Source organism: Podarcis bocagei (genome assembly GCF_964188305.1).
Source record: "Podarcis bocagei genome assembly, chromosome: 18".
NCBI lineage: Eukaryota > Metazoa > Chordata > Lepidosauria > Squamata > Lacertidae > Podarcis > Podarcis bocagei.
Window position 1 is genome coordinate 9,276,577 of NC_138144.1, and position 20,662 is coordinate 9,297,238.

At 49.6% G+C, this 20,662-nt stretch overlaps 1 protein-coding gene across 2 annotated transcripts in view; it reads left to right on the forward strand.

Moving 5' to 3' along the window:
- KCNN1 (potassium calcium-activated channel subfamily N member 1) overlaps window positions 1-20,662 on the forward strand; it is an 81,821-nt gene that overhangs the window by 21,137 nt on the left and 40,022 nt on the right. Inside the window, exon 1 of one of the 2 annotated variants that reach the window (XM_081177839.1) lies at window positions 14,757-14,858. The exons of the other annotated variant lie outside the window; for it this stretch is intronic. The gene's annotated coding sequence lies outside the window, so the exon portion shown is untranslated. Of the gene's footprint in view, window positions 1-14,756; window positions 14,859-20,662 lie in introns of those variants that run through there. 2 annotated transcript variants of the gene reach the window in all.

Below are 20,662 nucleotides of genomic sequence, written 5' to 3' on the forward strand. Positions count from 1 at the left end.
CTGGCGTGCTCTGGTCCAGGGGGTCACGAAGAGGCGGACACGACTAAACGACTCAACAACAACAACAGAGCAGAGAGGGAACCGGCCGAGGTTGGGGTGACCTGGTTTCCGGAGTGTGTGAGGGCCATGGGCCAAAGCAGCCCCACCAGAAAGGCCTCGCTGACCCCTTTTCCATGCTCTTGGTATATAAAACCATAGAATCATAGAGTTTGGGAGATACACCCAAGGATCATCTAGTCCAACCCCCCGGCACGCAGGAATCTTTTGCCCAGCAAATTGAGCAACACCTGCAATTCTATGAGGCTGAAACTTCGACCGCACCCACAACTTCCATTTCGAGTGCTATGGCGTTGCTTGAAGCCGGAATGGCTCCCCTACCCCACCACAATCCTGGGACTTATAGTTTGCTGAGAGTGCTGAGAGTTGTGAGAAGGCTGTAAGAACGTGAGAAATAATAATAATAATAATAATAATAATAATAATAATAATAATAATAATAATATATTTTAAAAATATATTTATACCCCGCCCACCCCAGCCACTCTGGGCGGCTCCCAATCAAGTGTTAAAAACAATGCAGCGTTAAATATTAAAAACTTCCCTGAACAGGGCTGCCTTCAGATGTCTTTTAAAGATAGGATAGCTGCTTATTTCCTTCACATCTGAAGGGAGGGCGTTCCACAGGGTGGGTGCCACTACCGAGAAGGCCCTCTGCCTGGTTCCCTGTAACCTCACTTCTTGCAATGAGGGAACCGCCAGAAGGCCCTCGGCGCTGGACCTCTGTGTCCGGGCTGAACGATGGGGGTGGAGACGCTCCTTCAGGTCTAATGGACCAAGGCCATTTAGGACTTTAAAGGTCAGCACCAACACTTTGAATTGTGATCAGAAATGTACTGGGAGCCAATGCAGATCTCTCAGAACCGGTGTTATATGGTCCCGGTGGCCACTCCCAGTCACCAGTCACCCAGCCTGCTGGGTCATCTTCCAACTCCCATGGCAAGGAGAAAGCAGACGTGAAAAGTGTCCGTCCCCCCCCCCCCATCCATCTCTCATAGGACCAGAATTGGTGGGCATGCAGTGACGCTCAATGTTGGAAGATTCAGGACAGGTAAAACCAGGGGCGGATCTGCTATGAAAAGAACGGAACTTAAGCTTCAGGGCTCCTAATCTACCTTAGTCCACATTGCTTAAAAATTTTGCTTTAAAAAGTGCATCCCTGGTCCCCCCTGATTTTCATCCACAACCCCCCCCCCCATAACTCGGAATATATAAGGCGTAAGAATTTTTTCATTAACACCACTGACTTTGACATGGGAGATAACCCTGTGCAACAATTTAAATCAAAATCTGAAATGATGTAGATGATGATGATGACAATGATTACAGTAGTACCTCGGGTTAAGTACTTAATTCGTTCTGGAGGTCCGTTCTTAACCTGAAACTGTTCTTAACCTGAAGCACCACTTTAGCTAATGGGGCCTCCCGTTGCTGCCACGCCGCTGGAGCACGATTTCTGTTCTCATCCTGAAGCAAAGTTCTTAAACCAAGGTACTATTTCTGGGTTAGCGGAGTCTGTAACCTGAAGCGAATGTAACCTGAAGCGAATGTAACCCGAGGTACCACTGTATTATTATAAAGTGGCAGTCTGTCATGGAACAACCCCATTAAGAAGAAAACGGTGGTTACCCAGACCTTGTTGCTTGTTGCAAAGGGGTCCCCCCAAACGTAGGTCTGCCACCAGGTAAAAGGAAGTCCTTCTTCATGCAGTGCATTGTTAAACTGTGGAACTCACTGCCACAGGAGGCAGCGACGGCCACTGATCTTGATGGCTTTGGAAGGGGATTGGACTAATTTGTGGGGGAGGAGAGGGCTATCGATGGCTACCAGCCCAGGTGGCTCTGTTCTGCCATCACAGTCAGTGAATCCCAGTTGCTGGAAACCACAGGAGGGGAGAGCTGCTCGTGTTCGAATCCTGCTCGTGGGTTTCCATTAATGGGCATCTAGTTGGCCACTGAGAGAACAGGATTCTGGACTAGACAGACCATTGGCCTGAACTTGCAGGCTCTCCTTTGTTCCTACGAACCGAGTGGAACAGAAAGGAACCCGAGTTCCTTTGGCGGCCTTAACCCTTTTCGTTCCCCAGGGACCAGCAGATTAATCAGGCTAATAAGAGTAATTTATCCAGCGGTGCAGCAGCCGGGAGAGCAGGGAAGCGACCCCATGAAATATTCAAGCCTGTGCCGCCGTAACAATAAATTAAGGAAAAGTAATTAAGCATCACAGCAGAGAGGAAACGAGAAAGCAAGGTGGGGCGGGGGCACAGATGACCACCTGGCTCTCTCGGTTTGTGGATGCAGAATCCTAGAATCATGTAATTTTGCTCCAGGTTGGCTTGTGCCCTTTCAGGGCAAGAACCATAGAATTATAGAGCTGGAATGGAGGAATATGCAGCTGGATCAAACCCGCAGCCTTGGCGTTATCGGCACCGCGCTCTAACCAGCTGAGCTACTGGCCAAGGCATTCTTAGAAGCCAGGGGGTGCCAGAACCATCGACAGGAGGAGCCAACCCATTATAGGTTTGTGCCCATACTCCTGCTCTTCAAGGGGGAAAACTGAGGCCTCGTCTGCACTCTGCATCTGAATAAGTATCCTAGCGATGGCTTCCCCCAAAGAATCTTGGGACGTGTAGTTCGTTCAGGGTGCTGAGAATCACTGGAACTGCTCGCAGGTACAAATATTTTGGAAATCTCTCTAGGCTCCTATTTCTGATGTGCTAAGATATCACATACCCTTGTGGAACCCTAAACTATTTCCTACTCGTTTTTCTGAAGGGTGTTATCCCGGAAAATGATTGAGAAATAACAGCCAGCCTTATAACTGCTGCAAAGATTACTTGAAAAAATTAGAGACCAACTAAGTTTGTTCCAGGTATAAGCTTTCGTGTGCATGCACACTTCTTCAGGTGCACTGAAACAGAGGTCACCAGACCCTTATATATAGTGGGAGGGTGGGGTGGGGTTTTTCTCAGAAGGGTAGTAGGAGATGGGTAATTGAATCAATGGATGTGGTAAACCTGTTGATGACTGTTGTTGTTGTTGTTTAGTCGTTTGGTCGTGTCCGCCTCTTCGTGACCCCCTGGACCAGAGCACGCCAGGCACTTCTGTCTTCCACTGCCTCCCGCAGTTTGGTCAAACTCAGACTGGTAGCTTCGAGAACACTGTCCCACCATCTCGTCCTCTGTCATCCCCTTCTCCTTGTGCCCTCCATCTTTCCCAACAGCAGGGTCTTTTCCAGGGAGTCTTCTCTTCTCATGAGGTGGCCAAAGTCTTGGAGCCTCAGCTTCAGGATCTGTCCTTCCAGTGAGCACTCAAGGCTGATTTCCTTGAGAATGGATACGTTTGATCTTCTTGCAGTCCATGGGACTCTCAAGAGTCTCCTCCAGCACCATAATTCCCATGGAGTTTTCTTGGCAGGGATACTGGAGTGGCTTGCTGGTTCCTGCTCCAGGTGGATCACGTTTGGTCAAAACTCTCCACTGTGACCTGTGCATCTTGGGTGGCCCTGCACGGCATGGCTCATAGCTTCTCTGAGTTATTCAAGCCCCTTCACCACGGAAAGGCAATGATCCATTAGTCCCACAGGAAAAAGCAAGGGATAGTATGCAGATGACCAAAAATAGCTTTAGCATATGTAATGAGACAAGAATCCAATATCTTTATTGAGACCAGGCCTCTCCATAGTTTTCAGTTTAGCAATAAGTTGTAATTCAGCAACTTCTCTTTCGAGTCTATTTCTGAAATTCTTTTGTAATAAGACAGCTGCTTTGAGATCCTGGGAGATTGAAGCTTCCTCTGTCTTGTGATTCCTGATGTCAGATTTATGTCCATTTATCCCTTGGCGTAGGGTTTGGCCTGTTTGTCTAATATAGAGAGCTGAAGGGCACTGCTGGCATATGATGGCATACACAATGTTGGAAGATGAGCAATTAAATAGGCCTGAGATAGTATGTTTGATGTTGCTGGGTCCAGTGATGGTGTTTTCTGAGTGTATGTGGCAGCAAAGTTGGCATCTGGGTTTATTGCAGGCTCTGGTACCAGTGTCTATGTCAAGTCTGGTTGTTGTATTATTGTGGGTGAGGAGTTGTTTAAGATTGGGTGGCTGTCTGTAGGCACCCAAGAGAACTGTTGTTGTCTAGGAGAGGTTATAGATCTCTGGTGATGCATTGAACTGTTTTAACTTGGGAGCTGTATGTGATGACTAGTGGTGTTCTGTTATTTTCTCTTTTGGGTCTGTCTTTTTTTTCCTTTTCAAAAAATTTTATTCATTTTATAACACAAATAAACAGTACAAACAGAAAAACAAACAATACAAATGAATTCTTGTCTTTTCCTTATTTTTTTCCTAAACATTGTTAGGCGAGCTTCCCCAAGTCCCCCCATCTGATTTTCATTTTACCTCATCTTTAGCAGTTTCATATATCATATTTTTTAACCATTTTTTAAAAATCACACTTACTTTTACCATGGTCAGGGGTCCCTTTACCTTTACCTTTACTTTTACCATAAAAATCTTCACATTTTATCACTAACAAATAATACTATTTTAAAACACACTATCTTCTACTTCTAACCCTGCAGCCTATATCCACTTCCAAAGCTATTCTACGATTTAAATATTAACACATTTTTTTCAAATATTCTTTAAACTTCTTCCAATCTTCTTCCACCGTCTCTTCTCTCTGGTCTCAGAGTCTCCCGGTCAGTTTGGCAAGTTCCATATAGTCCTCTTTTGGGTCTGTCTCTGGCTTTGTTGATCTGTTGTTTAACTTACCGTATTTTTCGCTCTATGGGATGCACCTTGTTTTAGAGGGGGAGAACAAGAAAAAAATTCTCCCCCTCTCTGCTCAGCGCCCCTTCAGCGAAGCGGCAGGAGAGACAGAGCCCCTTCCATTTCTCCTCGCGTTTCGCTGAAGGGGCGCTGCGCAGCTCTCCCTCTCTGCTGAAGCCAGGAGAGTCTTGCTCTGCTGGATTCAGCGAAAGGAACCTGAAGCATGCGGAGCCCAGTGGAAACTCACGCTGCACTCTGAAGGCTTCAGGCGGCTATCCCTGAAGCCTTCGGAGCGCAGTGCAAGTTCCCGCTGCGCTCTGCAGGCTTCAGGTTCCTTTCGCTTAAGCTGGGAGAGCAAGACTCGTGCTGCGCTCCGAAGGGCTTCAGGCGGCTATCCCTGAAGCCTGGAGAGTGAGAGGGGTCGGTGCGCACCGACCCCTCTCGCTCTCCAGGCTTCAGCGAAAGCAACGCGAAGCCTCCGGAGCACGGAGGGAGCGCTCCCTCTGCGCTCTGGAGGCTTCGCGTTGCTTTCGCTGAAGCCAAGGAGCCTGCATTCGCTCTATAGGACGCACAAACATTTCCTCTTAATTTTTGGAGGGGGGAAAGTGCGTCCTATAGAGTGAAAAATACGGTACTTGGTTAGCCAAAAGCCTGGCTAGACTCAGAGTTGGAAGGGACTTCAGGGCTCACCTAGGAATATTTTGTCCAACGTGGGGCTCAGACCCACAACCCTGATATTAAGACCCCGGGATTAAGTCTCATGCTTTACCAACTGAGCTATCCCAGACAAGTAACAATTGGTAGGTGTGTGCAGAGTATATCTGTATGCTAATGGGTTTTTTGGGGGGTGGGGGGTGGGGGGTGGGATCCGGTCTATAGGAACAATGATTAAGTAAACCTATTACACAATAATGCAGATAAATAAACCTAACAGGTTTCTGGGGAAATGGGTTTGATTTTTTTCTCTTTTTTGCAATGCTTTTGGAACCGTACCTTTAGTGCTAATGTTCAACCTTTTGCCGCTTTCAACCTGATGTAACATTATTAATGCTTTTTATGGGCGTTTAGCAAATCATAAAAATGGGGTGGGGGGCGGATTTCCCAATTTAAGGATGGGTGTGTGTGTGGGAGAAGCCAGTTCCACGTTACGGTTTGCTAGGAAAGCGGCTGAACAACCGAACAGCCAATATTGCAAAGCATTTATATAAATCTGTGGTCTCACTGCGCTCATAATGCTGTGTTCTTGCAGTCCTGATCTGATATTGCAGAGCCACAGTATCGGTTCAGGAAAGGGCAGGCGAAAATGCTCAAAGGTGTTGGAAACAAACTCCCTGTGAGGAGATGAGGGATTTGTTGTTTGCAGAAAGAAAGGGAAAAGGCAAGTTAGGAGGAACTTGACCGAGGTGTATTAAATGAAGCAGTGGTTGGAGAAAGTGGGTTTTTTCCCTTCTTCTTTTCCTGTTTCTCCCGAAACGCTGAAAGCCACTCAGGAATCAGCCAGCGAAGGGGAGCGAAGGGAAAAGATTTCCTCACACATGCAGTGCATAGGTTTAAAGAACTCTGGAGTTTTTCTGCCGCTGCCATGGGAGTCTATCTGAGAACACCTAGGGAAGGAATGGCAAGGGGGAAGAGATACGAAGGTCTTGTTGGCTTCCTGGGGGAATGTGTCGACTGCAGGCGGAAAACCTGAATGGTGGCCTAGTGAGGTGGACTTTGTCATCTCCATAAGGGATCTGAACTTTTTCTCTCTGCAGCGGCAGTTTGCTGCCTATTTGCTGATATATTTTCAGAGAAAGGCAGAACACGGAAACCTGCCGTCTGTCACGCTGCGCCAGCTCCCCAATTCTGTCTCATGTCAGCTGCCCCGGTACCGAAACCGTACCTTGCTGAATGTCAAAGGATGGGCTTCGGATATTGGGGCAAACCCCCAGAGGTACGTGTTTTGTGGAGACCTTCAGGGGCAGCTCACCCCAAGTTGGTCTTAGCTGTTGGCCTGAGTTCTGGTCAACTGTACAGTTGGTGGCGATGAGCGAGAGAGGGCTTTCTCTTATTTGGCACCCAGCCTGTGGAACTCACTGCTTCAAGAGTTCAGCTCCCTCTTTATTTGCATTCTGCTGGCAATCGAACACATTATTGAAACAAAAACAAAAAAAAACAGCTTTTGAAACTGCTGCTGCTTGTGAATGCTTTTGTTGTTGTTAACCAGCGGTCTTTGCATTTGGTTGTTTGTTTTTAGTAAGAGCTTATAAGGAAAGCTTGGCTGGATCAGCCCAGCAGCCCAGCTAGTTCCAGAGTCCTGTCTCACAGGACTGAAGCGCAACAAACAAGAGCAATGCAGGAGTCCAGGTAGACTGCCTCTGCAGCTGGAGGCTCCCTGCAAGACTGTCAGAGCTTGGCTACAGGATCAGGCCATAGGGGACTCATCCAGCCCAGCATCCTGTTGTCACAGACGCCCCGAAAGGAAAGCCAGAAGCAGTAGCAGAGCGTTACATCATAGAATTGTAAAGTTGGAAGGGACCCCAGGGGTCATCTAGTCCAACCCCCTGCAATGCAGGGATCTCGGCTCAAGCATCCCACCCAACCTCTGCTTAAAAACCTCCCAAGAAGGAGAGTCCACAACCTCCCAAGGTTGACCATTCCACAGTCAAATGGCTCTTACTGTTGGAAGGTTCTTCCTGATGTTGAGTCGGAATCTCATTTCTTGTAACTTGAAGCCATTGGTTCAAGTCCTACCCTCCAGAGCAGGAGAAAACAAGCTGGCTCCCTCTTTCATGTGGCAGCCCTTGAGATATTTGGTGGTGGCTCTCCTATCTCCTCTCAGTCTCCTCTTTTCCAGGCTAAACATACCCAGCTCCTTCAACCGTTCCTCACAAGGCTTGGTTTCTAGACCCTGGTTCATCTTGGCTGCCCTCCTCTACACACCTTCCAGCTTGTCAACATCCCTCTAGTCCAGGAACCTGGTGTGACCCATGAGGTCAGCCAGATATTCTTGTCAAACCCACAAGGGAGAATGGGTGGTTTCCTTCCTTGTTTTATTGCCCACAAAGAAGGGTGTTTTGTTGTGTGCACAATTTTTCCGGGAACTTCCCCTCCCCTTGTCAAAAATTCCACCCTGCATTTCCAGGTGCTTCGATCCTAATAATGCGTTCTGACTTCGCACTTGCTGGACGGACTTTAAGGTTTCTTATCTCTAGGCCACAGACTTTCCATGCCCTACAAAGTGCATTGTTTCTTTTTGCATGGGAGAAGAATAAGAATAAGAATGAGAAACCCACACATATTGGCAGAGCACTAGCCTAAGGGTGGCAAACCTCAGTTTCCAGATTCGGAATTGGGCGGACCATGTCATGAGCAGCCTTCTGTCATATCCTCAAGAAGGCTGAGTTGTCTTCAGAACACCAGTGGCTAGACAGATCCGAAAGGAGATTTGCACAGTCCACAAATGCCATTCCAGCTGGCCTGCCAGTCATGAGCATGCAATATTTAGGTGGCATCTGTCTGTCTTGAGAGATGATGGAGTGCGCCTCTGGCTGCATTAGCAGCAAGGAAGTGACCTCCCCAGTGTGCAAGGAGGTCCTGGCTGCCCAGATGGCAAGACCCCCTTCTTTTATTGGGCCTGATCTTTTATTTCCCTTCTCTTCCGTCCCCCTCCCATGTTATGAAGATCACCCGCTCTGAGACCCCACAGCTAATTCTCCCCTGGGCTCCTCGCTGGCCCAAGTAGGACCAATTCAGCCAGCTAGCCCTGGTGATCATCTAATGCTTATTAGATGGATTTCCCCTAAATTGATGTTTGAACTTTGAATTTTATTGTTATTCACGTTTTTATACTGTATTTTGTGCTGCTTTTACAATTAAGTGTTTCAAATTTGTTGTTAGCCTCCCCAAGCCCGGTTTTGGAACCGGGAAGGGCAGGATATAAATAAAAAAATATTTATTTTATTTATATTCTTGGCCTGGCTGATATGGCCCTGTCAAGGAACTGACATCAGAGCGAGAGGCGAAGGGGAGGCTCCCAGATGATGCTGGCGAAGGACCCAGTAACAGGAGGAGAAACAGCTCAGGAGAGGGGGAAGCCAATCAGCGCAACACCAGGGATAAAGGGAGCCAGACGGGGGAATCGGAGAGAGGGCTCCAAGACTCTTCACTGGACATCAGTGAGGAGAGCCCAGGTCCTCCGCTACCCACGCCTACCCTGCGCAGAAGACTCCCGCGCAGTGAGAGGAGGAGGAGACTGGGTGTCAAACAACTTTTATGTTGGAAGAGGTTCAAGAAACGCCCACTGATGGATTCTGCCAGTGACTGAGGCAGCCACGATGAGAAGGGGCTGTGCAGTCAGAAAGTTTTAACAAGGCAAATTAACCGAGAAAGGCACCAGTTTACGCACGAGTAACTCATACCCATTACAGGCCCAAAGGAAAGCAGAGCAAGACGTTTGGCACCAGCTTGGCTGCGGGAGTTGCCAGAAGGAGGCCTACAAGGCACCATCCAATCGTCTTAGGGACTCCAGATTTGTGGAGGGTCTACTCCTGAGCCTTTGCCTCCCTGCAGAGATCCCACAAGGCAGGGGAGGTTTAGGATCAGAGTTTTCCTTCTACTAGACCAGGGGTCAGCAAACTTTTTCAGCAGGGGGCCAGTCCACTGTCCCTCAGCCCTTGTGGGGGGCCAGACTATATTTTGAGGGGGGAAATGAACGAATTCCTATGCCCCACAAATAACCCAGAGATGCATTTTAAATAAAAGCACACATTCTACTCATGTAAAAACAGACTGATTCCTGGACGATCCATGGGCCGGATTGAGAAGGCGATTGGGCCGGATCCGGCCCCTGGGCCTTGGGTTGCTGACCCCTGTCCTAGATGGGCTCCCTTCCCAAATGGATGAGCCCCACCTGCCCCCCGCTTCCCTCTACAGCAAGGGCAGAAACCACCTTCTTGACCACTGGGCCCACTCTAGGTCTCGTCTTCTCTGTCAACCAGAGCCCCTAACTCACCAAGGGGTTCAGACCCATCAGCGCCCCTCACCTACTTTAACTGGCCAGTCAAAACCGTTTCCAGGATCGTGGCCACTGTTGCCTGCTGGCAGCTTCCAGGAGCCACAGGTGGGAGCTGAGTGCAGGTGGGGGACCCAAGGTGGACAAATGACCCCAGGAGGAGCACAACATGTCCCCTAGCGGTGGTACTGCACCTCCCCTAACACCCCATACAACCCCATATATATGTGTGTAAATATAGATTCCTATATTGTCCACAGACAAAAGCAGAGACATCACCTTGCCAACAAAGGTCCGTATAGTAAAAGCCATGGTTTTCCTAGTAGTGATGTATGGAAGTGAGAGCTGGACCATAAAGAAGGCTGATCGCCGAAGAATTGATTGAATTCTGGTGCTGGAGGAGACTCTTGAGAGTCCCATGGACTGCAAGAAGATCCAACCTCTCCATTCTGAAGGAAATCAGCCCTGAGTGCTCACTGGAAGGACAGATCCTGAAGCTGAGGCTCCAAGACTTTGGCCCCCTCATGAGAAGAGAGGACTCCCTGGAAAAGACCCTGATGCTTGGAAAGATGGAGGGCGCAAGGAGAAGGGGACGACAGAGGATGAGATGGTGGGACAGTGTTCTCGAAGCTACCAGCATGAGTTTGACCAAACTGCGGGGGGAGGCAGTGGAAGACAGGAGTGCTTGGCGTGCTCTGGTCCAGGGGGTCACGAAGAGGCAGACATGACTAAACGACTAAACAACAACAGCATATTGTCCACTAGGTTTCAGTTGAGGCTGGGGTCCCCCAAATGTGTGTCAGCTTAGCACAGCTGTGACTGTTCATTCTTCTTCTTCCTCGTGCATTTCCTGCCTCTGATTGTGGAGGCAGAGCGTAGCCTTTGTGGCTATCCGTCGCTGACATCCTTTTTCTCCATGTTGTCACCTTCCTGACAGTGCATCAGGCTCCCTAATCTTAAGCCATTTCCCACATCCTTTCCCCCTGCCTCCCTGTACACAAAAGGAACTCCAGAGCCAGAAAAATATATCCCCTCAAATTCCACCTGATTTTTTTGTATTTGGGGTCCACCCCTCAATGTAACCATGGAAGGCATAGCCAGGGAGGCAGGGGGAGGAGGTGCCCCCCCCAAAGCAAATAAATAAACGGCCTTGGCCCAGTATATCTGAAGGAGTGTCTCCACCCCCATCATTCTGCCCAGACACTGAGGTCCAGCGCCGAGGGCCTTCTGGTGGTTCCCTCACTGCAAGAAGCCAAGTTACAGGGAACCAGGCAGAGGGCCTTCTCGGTGGTGGCACCCACCCTGTGGAACACCATCCCACCAGATGTCAAAGAGAACAACAACTACCAAACTTTTAGAAGACATCTGAAGGCAGCCCTGTTGAGGGAAGCTTTTAATGTTTGATGCATTACTGTATTTTAATATTTTGTTGGAAGCCGCCCAGAGTGGCTGGGGAAGCCCAGCCAGATGGGTGGGGTATAAATAAATTATTATTATTATTATTATTATTATTATTATTATTATTATTATATTTTATTATTATTAGAAATACTTAACTAACTGACCAATTGCATCACAGATAACTTGGTACTGCCCCCCCCCCAACATTATGCCTGCCCCCCCACCGTAAAATTAATCCTGGCTACACCTATGAATGTAATGTATTCGAGGTAAACATTTCTCAACAAATCTGCAGGTTGAAGAGCCCACAGAGAGTTTGCTTCCTGAAAACTCAAAACAAGCCTAGGATTAACAATCCTGTATCCCATTAGTTTAATTAACTGATCCCTTCCTCGGTGGCAGCGTTTCCTGTGTTTGTTTCTGGTGCTGCTGGCTGTTTTCCCACCGGAGAGGGATCTGGCTGGTCACTGTGGACTAGACGGGCCAAGGGCCTGATCCTGCAGCCAAGCTCTTCTGATGTTCTGGTGTTTAATGGAAAGCATCGGATACAGAATGCCACGTTTGTTTTCCATCAGCACCACCAAACCCCACAAAAATCTATCCAGAGAAGCAGGAATATGTTCCCTTCTTCTGACACAACACTCTCTTTGCTTTGTTTTCACACATTAATGCCCCCGCCCCAAGATATGTTGGCTTTGGTGTGCAGTAGCGAAATGCCTAAATAGGGTCTGAAGCTCAACATCAAAAAAACGAAGATCATGGCCACTGGTCCCATCACCTCCTGGAAAATAGAAGGGGAAGAAATGGAGGCAGTGAGAGATTTTACTTTCTTGGGCTCCATGATCACTGCAGATGGTGACAGCAGCCATGAAATTAAAAGACACCTGCTTCTTGGGAGAAAAGCGATGACAAACCTAGACAGCATCTTAAAAAGCAGAGACATCACCTCGCCAACAAAGGTCCGTATAGTTAAAGCTATGGTTTTCCCAGTCGTGATGTATGGAAGTGAGAGCTGGACCATAAAGAAGGCTGATCGCCGAAGAATGGATGCTTTTGAATTATGGTGCTGGAGGAGACTCTTGAGAATACCATGGACTGCAAGAAGAACAAACCTCTCCATTCTGAAGGAAATCAGCCCTGAGTGCTCACTGCAAGGACAGATCCTGAAGCTGAGGCTCCAAGACTTTGGCCACCTCATGAGAGGAGAAGACTCCCTGGAAAAGACCCTGATGTTGGGAAAGATGGAGGGCACAAGGAGAAGGGGAGGACAGAGGACGAGATGGTTGGATAGTGTTCTCGAAGCTACCAGCATGAGTTTGACCAAACTGCGGGGGGAGGCAGTGGAAGACAGGAGTGCCTGGCGTGCTCTGGTCCAGGGGGTCACGAAGAGTCGGACATGACTAAACGACTAAACAACAACAGCGAAATCCCTCACCAAGAGTTCTTTTTTCGTTCCTATGTTCTTTGGAAAGCTGGACTATAACCCACCTGCTTGACACCTGCCAGGGAGTCTGTATACTAGTATACTTGTATACGTATAACCCTTGCAATGTAGAAAGATAGCATGTCAGGGAGGTGATGAATAGGCAAGACCTCTTTCCCCCGGCATACTAGGTCTGTCTGCATGCGGGTAGAGAATTTGAACACTCCTGTATCTAAATACATATTCCTCAGCCAGAAAAAGCCAACTGGAAACTTTTTTCCCTTGACACGCTACATTTCTAAATGCAGGGAGAGAGAGAGAGAGAGAGAGAGAGAGAGAGAGAGAGATAGATAGAGTGTGTGTGGTGTGGAGGTGTACTCAGTCACATCCAGGAAAATACATCAAGTCCCCAGCCACAGGTTCCATGAAGAAAGAACTAGGCTTGTGTGTTTGTGAACCCAGACTCTTTCATTTCCCATACACGGAGCAAGTGTAACCTGCTTTTGAAATATAGTACATTCAGTTCTTCTCCTTCTTCTTTTATGATTATTTCATGAGGCCCAAGAGAACCTTCTTCTTTGTAGTGTGGATTCAGCCTCAGCCGGAACCACCAATTCCCCCTTGGTTGAGTTTGAACACAATATTGCTTTGAGATTGCCTCAAATCGAGCACCTCAAATACTGCGTCCAGTTCTGGGCACCACAATTTAAGAAGGATGTTGACAAGCTGGAAGGTGTACAGAGGAGGGCGACCAAGATGATCAAGGGTCTGGAAACCAAGCCTGATGAGGAATGGTTGAAGGAGCTGAGTATGTTTAGCCTGGAAAAGAGGAGACTGAGAGGAGATAACCACCTTCAAATATCTCAAGGGCTGCCACATGGAAGATGGAGCAAGTTTATTTTCTCCTGCTCGGGTTGGTAGGACTGGAACTCATTGCAAGAAACATCTAACTAAACATCAGGCAGGACTTTCTGACAGTGAGAGCTTTCCCACAGTGGAACGGACTCTCTCGAAAGATAGCGGACTCTCCTTCCTTGCAGGTTTTTGAGAAGAGATTGGATGGCCTTATCTGTCCTGGATGCTTGAGCTGAGATTCCTGCACTGCAGAGGGTTGGTCTGGATGACCCTCGAGGTCCCTCCCAAGTCTACAATTCTAGGATTCCTATTATTGAACCTGGAACCTTTCTGCCAAGCCACTGCCTGTACCAGCGAGTCGGGAAACCTCCCTTTAAAAACAGAGCGAAACCCCAGTCCTGACGACCCTGGGGGATAAGGCGCTCTGCCCCCTTGGGGCCTAAAACCTCCCCATTGGCGGTGCAGAAAGGGACGAGGGCAGACTGAGCGGAAGGGGTGGGGGAGACAGCCGCCGTCCTGCGCCAAGAGTAATTACCCCGGATTACCTAGAAAGAGAGAGACGGAAAGAGGAGGGGGAGGGCGAGGAGTCGAAGGGGCGGCGCAGCGGAGGGGAGGCGGGTGGTCTGCGCGGCCAAGGCTGGGGAGGGGCTGGGGGAGGGAGCCCACCAATGGGAGGAGAGGGTCCCTTTCCCGGATTCCGCCGGAGAGCCGGGCGAGGGGAGCCGCCGGTGGCGCGCCAGGCGGGCGAGAGGGGCTTGACTCGGCGCCCGGGAGATGCCTTGGCAGGCGCCGGGAGCTGTCCTTCAGCACCACCCGCCGCCACCGCCGCCGCCGCAGCAGCGCGCTAGCGGCAGAGGCGGCGGCCGCTCTGCGGTCCGGGCTGCTGCTCCCTCGTTTCAGCACCCGGACAGCTCCCTGGGCGCCCTCCGGCCCGGCGCGGCCCCCGACCCGCCTCTCCTGGCCCCCGGGCGGCCCTCGCCCAGCCAGCTGGTCTTCCTCTCCCTCTACCCCTTGCTCCAGAGGGCCCGGGACCCCGGCCGCCTGCCCTCCGGCTGGCACTCCCCCTGCCCCCACCAGGAGGGCGGCGCTTGGCCCGGATCGGGGCCCGGACACTGGGCAGCCCCCCGGCTCCTGCCGCCGCCGCCGCCGCCGCCTCCCCCCCGCCAGCCGTGCTCGTCCGCAGCGCCGGGAAACGCAGGGCAGCGCCGGAGCGCGCCCGGGTGCCGCTGGTGCCCGCCGACGGGCGAGGAGCGGGCTCTGCCTGGCCGCTCGCCTCTGCAGGGAAAGTTGGCTCCCGGAGGCAGCCTTGGCCACAGCCGCTCCGGGAAGCAGCCGCCAGGAACCCTCGGCTCGCAGAAGGTAAAATCAGCCCTCCCCCGAACAATAAACCCCTCCTTTGGTGTTGGTGGGATCGAAGAAGGTGGCAGATTTGGGGGGGGGGTCTACGTTCTTAGCCACGCATCCAGGGGTCACGGCTGCAGGCTGTGAGGAGGGATGGGCAGCCCCCCCCCCGTAAGTAAGTACCCATCGTTATAAGTAGCTGAGCACCCCTGCCGGCCCCCATAAGACCGTAGCCAAGCTCCAAGACTCATTTGCCCCTAGACATTCTCTCTCTCTCTCTCTCTTCGAATGCATGTTTATGATGTTCAATTTTCCTCTTGCAGCCTGTGTGTTCTCTGTAACCTGGTGCCCAACTTCAAGACCCAATCCCATTTGCTCCTAAGCAATTAATATGCATGATCTTTCTCTGTCTCTCCGTCTCGCTCTGTCTCTCTCTCTCTCTCCATGCGTATTTATTCTGTTTAATCGCTCTGCCTCATCTGACGCTCACCTTCGATATATGCACAGGTACAGACCCTGTTTAATTCTCCCTTTGCAGTTGGTGTGCCCTATTCAGCCAGAATCCCAACTTCAAGACCCGACCTCACTGGCCCCTAAGCAATTATTTGCAATTGTCCATATATATATACATTGTCCATATATTAATGAATCGTTCCTTTGCAGCTGGCGAGTTCGGTTTCATTGCTTCCTCTGATGCGTTTTTTTCCTTTTTAAATTGCCTTTATCCATTTTCTGTGCACCTACACATATCTGTGGGGTGGCGATGGGGGACGGACTCCCTCCGTCCTCGTGCGGTTTTGTAGCATCCTAGAAAAGTGGATCGATAGCCATGAGAGAAATAAATAAATCAAGGCACCACCCAACCCCCAGACACACAAAAAATTATCCCTCTATCTGTGGGAGGTCAGCCTATTTGTGTTTTTAAAGGGGGGGATACTATTTGTGTTTTTTAAAACACACACACACAACACAACATACAACACCATCTCGGTGTCTCTGGCACCTGTGTGGAGACTGCTGCAGAATTTGAGGAGGGGGCTGAGGAAAGGAGGATCTCACCTCAGCGATTCCTTTCGCTGCAATCTCACTGATGTCCAAATTCTGCGTGTGCGGAGAGAGGGGGGGGGCGGCGGCGGCATATTTGGGGTTTATGCCACCATCCACCTCCTTCCCAGTTATTTAGTAACTGCAGAGTCCTTTCCACTCTAGAAACCCTGTCAGCATTTGTAGTAGGGTGTCGTTGCTTTAGTATTATTTTAAAAAGTCTGCCACAGCAAGGCTTCGTTCCTTGGAAAGGAGTGTTGCGGCAGGGGTCCTGTTATTTAAGCAGCTCTGAAGGAACCAGGCCAATGACCCACCGATTTGAGAAACCCGCAATTTGTGGGGTGGGGAAAACGACCCCCAGGCACTCTGTGTGCGCGCACGTGATCCATCCCATTCAGACCCGAACTTTGCCTACCAGGGATCCGTAGATGATTTCATTGATACGGAAGAAGGGGGTGAGGCCGAGGAGAGCATTTCAGAGCAGGTTCATTCTCTCTTCCTGTCCTCCCTGGGAGGTGGGGAGCAGGAGAGTCTTCTATTGCAGCCCCCCAGTATCTATGTGAGGAAAGGAGACAGGCGGCTCTCTGTCTCTGGTAGGAACCAACTCCTAGGGGCCAAGGTCAACGCCCCCTCCAGTAAAATATTTGAGGGGTCACGGCCCTCCAAATGGACGGCCATTTCCATTCAAATGATGTGCGTGTTCCCATGGGCGTAGCCAAGGGGGGAAGGGGGCAGCTGCCCCCTAAATCAAGCAAATAATTAAAAATACTTAACTGAGGTTCTGCCCCCCTCCAAATAAGTCCCTGCCCCCTAACATAAATCCTGGCTACATGAGCTGTGTATTGTGATCAGTTAGGCAAGGTGGGGCTTACCTGTACACCCCCCAAAAATTTTTTTTATGCAAGTTGGTATCCTTGTACTTCTGGGTTTCATCGTCAAGATCACCGATTTGCCTTTAGAGGGGTCTCTCTCTCTCTCTCTCTCTCTCTCTCTCTCTGTGTGTGTGTGTATATGTGTGTTTGTGTGTGCATTTGCACTTTGACCCGACAGCCCTGGTGGAGGATAATCTGACTTCCTTAGGGCCTGGGACCTCTAAACTACGATTATTCATGGACCTTAAGGTCCTCTGTGGGGCAGACCAGGAGAGGCGGTCCCGTAAATACGAGGGCCCTAAGCCACAAAGGGCTTTAAAGGTCAAAACCTTTAGAAGGAGTCTTCTCCCGACACCGCCTCCTCCCCTCCCCCATTTATTTATTCATTTGAATATTGTTTTCCCCTTAAAGGAGAGTAAGGACTCGATATAAGCAGTTGATATAACACAGTTCAACTATGGAACTCACTCCTGCAGGGGGCAAGGACAGCCAGCAACCTGGCATGGCTTTAAAAGACGATTGGACAAATTTGTAGAAGAGGAGAAGGCTTCTGATAGCTGCCAGCCACAATGACTACGCTCTGTCTCCAAAGTCCAGAGGCAGTGATGCTTCTGAACAGCAGTTGCTGGAAGCCACAGGAGGGGAGAAAGAGCAGGTCTTGGGTTCAGGTCCTGGTTTTTGGATTTCCCATGGGGGGGGCACTTGTTGGCCACTGTGAGACCAGGATGTTGGGCCACATGGGCTATTGGCCTGACCCATCAGGTTTGTCTTACGTCTTTTAATTTCAATTTTGCCTGACATTTAAGACAGCTCTGTCGGCGGAGCATGAGACTATTAATCTCAGGGTTGTGGGTTCAAGCCCCACCTTGGTGTGTGTGGGGGGGAATTCCTGCATTGCAGGGGGTTGAACTAGATGACCCTCAGGGATCCCTTCCAACTCCACGATTCTATGATCTTCTGTTTTAACAGCAACAACATCCATTGATAAATAGGAAGGTTTCAGAAACATCGCTGAACCAGACAGATTTAGCTTGGCACCTACAAACTGAGAATTAAGGAAGGAATTAGTCTAGAAATTATGGAAGGAATTAAGTCTAGGAAGGATGAAAGTTCTGCAGTATTTCTGGGGAGCTCAAGGCCATAGGTTCATAGTAATAATAATAATAATAATAATAATTTTTTATACCCCGCCCTTCCCGGTTCTGGTTTTCTGAAAAAAAAGGGCTCATGGCGGCTAACAACAAATTTAAAACACTTAATTGATGCAAAAAAAAAAAAAACAGCATAAAATACAGTATAAAACGTGAATAACAATAAATTCAGAATTCAAAAATCAATTTAGGGGGAAAATCCATTCAATAAACTTAGATAATCCCCAGGTCTAGCTGGCTAAATTAGTCCTATTTGGGCCAGCGAGGAGACCAGGGGAGAATTAGCTGTGGGGTCTCAGAGCGGGTAATCTTCATAAAAGGGGGGGGGGAGGAAGGAAGGGGAATAAAAGATTGGGCTAAGTTTAAATTGAAAGCCAGGCAGAATAGCTCTGTCTTACAGGCCCTGCGGAAGGAATTTAAATCCTGGAGGGCCCTGGTCTCATGGGACAGAGCATTCCACCAGGTCGGAGCCACCACTGAGAAGGCCCTGGCCCTGGTGGAGGATAATCTGACTTCCTTAGGGCCCGGGACCTCTAAACTATGATTATTCATGGACCTTAAGGTCCTCTGCGGGGCAGACCAGGAGAGGCCGTCCCGTAAATACGAGGGCCCTAAGCCACAAAGGGCTTTAAAGGTCAAAACCAGCACCTTAAACCTGACCCAATACTCCACCGGGAGCCAGTGCAACTGCTAAAGCACTGGGTGAATATGCTCCCATGGCAGAGACCCCGTGAGGAGCCTCGCTGCAGCATTCTGGAGTTTCTGGGACAGTTTCAAGGGCAGCCCCGCGTAGAGCGAATTACAGTAGTCAAGTCTGGAGGTGACCGTCACATGGATCACTGTGGCCAGGTTGGGGCGGGAAAGGTAAGGGACCAACTGTAGAGTTGGGAAGGGACTACAAGGGCCATCTAGCTCAACCCTTTGCACTGCAGGAGTCTTTCGCCCAACATGGGGCTTGCCCCCCACAAGGTAAAAGGACCCCACATCGCTTAATTGGGGGGGCCTCATAGACCCAATTAGAGCCGCGTTGGTTTGAGTCAAATGTATTGATTATTTTTTTGCTGTATATATTTCAATATCCTAAAAGTTTGGCGTTAGTAGCTTAGATGTTGTAAAGCTCTGGTGATATGCTGTGGAGAACCCCCCTTGAAGAAGATGGTTTCAGTGGTTGCCCAGATTTCATTGCCGGTTGAGAAGGGGCCCTGATGACAGTTTGAGCTTCAGGGGCCCCAAAATATAGGTCTGCCCCACCCCCCAAACATTGAGGACTAGCGTCTTTCTTTGAAGAAAGGCCATAACTCAGCAGCAAAGCATTTGCCTTGCGTGCAGAATAAGCCACATTCAATGTCTGCCGGTCAGTGTAGACAATGCTGAAGTAGATGGAACAGTGGCCTGTCTCACCTTGAAACAACTTCCAAACCAGCCCGTGAAAGATGCCTCAAGGGGCGTGGTACAGCTGCCCTGGAGGCCTATCCAAATACTGTACCCGGCACATTCATTTATACGCACAGGGATGAGGGCCAATCACCTGGGTTTTACTTGAAAGCTCATTGGCTTTATAACTCAACAATTCCACCCCACCCCATTTAAAAGAAATTGTTAAAAGTGGTGGGGGGTTTTCTGACAGATCACATACAACAATAATAATAATAATAATAATAATAATAATAATAATAATAATAATAATAATAAATTGTATTTATATCCTTCCCCAGCCGAAGCCAGGCTCAGGGCAGCTAACAACAATGAAATAATACAACATTCTAAAACCATTTCATTATAAAATTAATTCAAATCAAATTGATGGCAACCATTGGGCTAGAGTTCTGTGAAGATTGCCAGAGGAGGGGGTCAGGCTGCGCCCTGACCAAAGGCCTGGTGGAACAGCTCTGTCTTGCAGGCCCTGCGGAAAGATGTCAAGTCCCGCAGGGCCCTGGTCGCTTGTGACAGAGCGTTCCACCAGATCGGGGCCACGGCCGAAAAAGCCCTGGCTCTGGTTGAGGCCAGCCTAACCTCCCTGTGGCCCGGGACCTCCAAGATGTTTTTGTCTGAAGACTGTAAGTTCCTCTGTGGGACATACCAGGAGAGGCGGTCCTGTAGGTACGAGGGTCCTAGGCCGCATAGGGCTTTAGAGGTTAAAACCAGCACCTTAAACCTGATCCTGTACTCCACTGGGAGCCAGTGCAGCTGGTATAGCACTGGGTGAATGTGATCTCGCAGCAAGGACCCCGTAAGGAGTCTCGCCGCGGCATTCTGCACCCGCTGGAGTTTCTGGGTCAGTCTCAAGGGCAGCCCCACGTAGAGCGAGGATATAGGACATAGGAAGAGACTGCAGGATCAGGCCAATGGCCCACCTGTTCATACAGTAGCCAACCAGTTGCTCAAACAGGAACCTTGCAAGCGTGGTAGGCAATGTCCCTACCATTATCTTGCTCTACGAGGGTCCTGCTCCATCTGGAACGCCGGTAGTGACTCTCCCTGCCTGCTCCCTGTCTCACCAGAGTGGTGCATGCTCTAGTTATCACCCGCTTGGACTACTGCCATGCTCTCTATGTGGGGCTACCTTTGAAGGTGACTCAGAAACTGCAGCTAATCCAGAATGCGGCAACTAGACAGGTGACCGGGAGCAGCCACCGGGACCACATAACACCGGCCCTGAAAGACCTACTTTGGCTCCCAGTATGTTTCTGAGCACAATTCAAAGTGTTGGTGCTGACCTTGAAAGCCCTATAAACAGCCTCTGCCCTGTACAGTG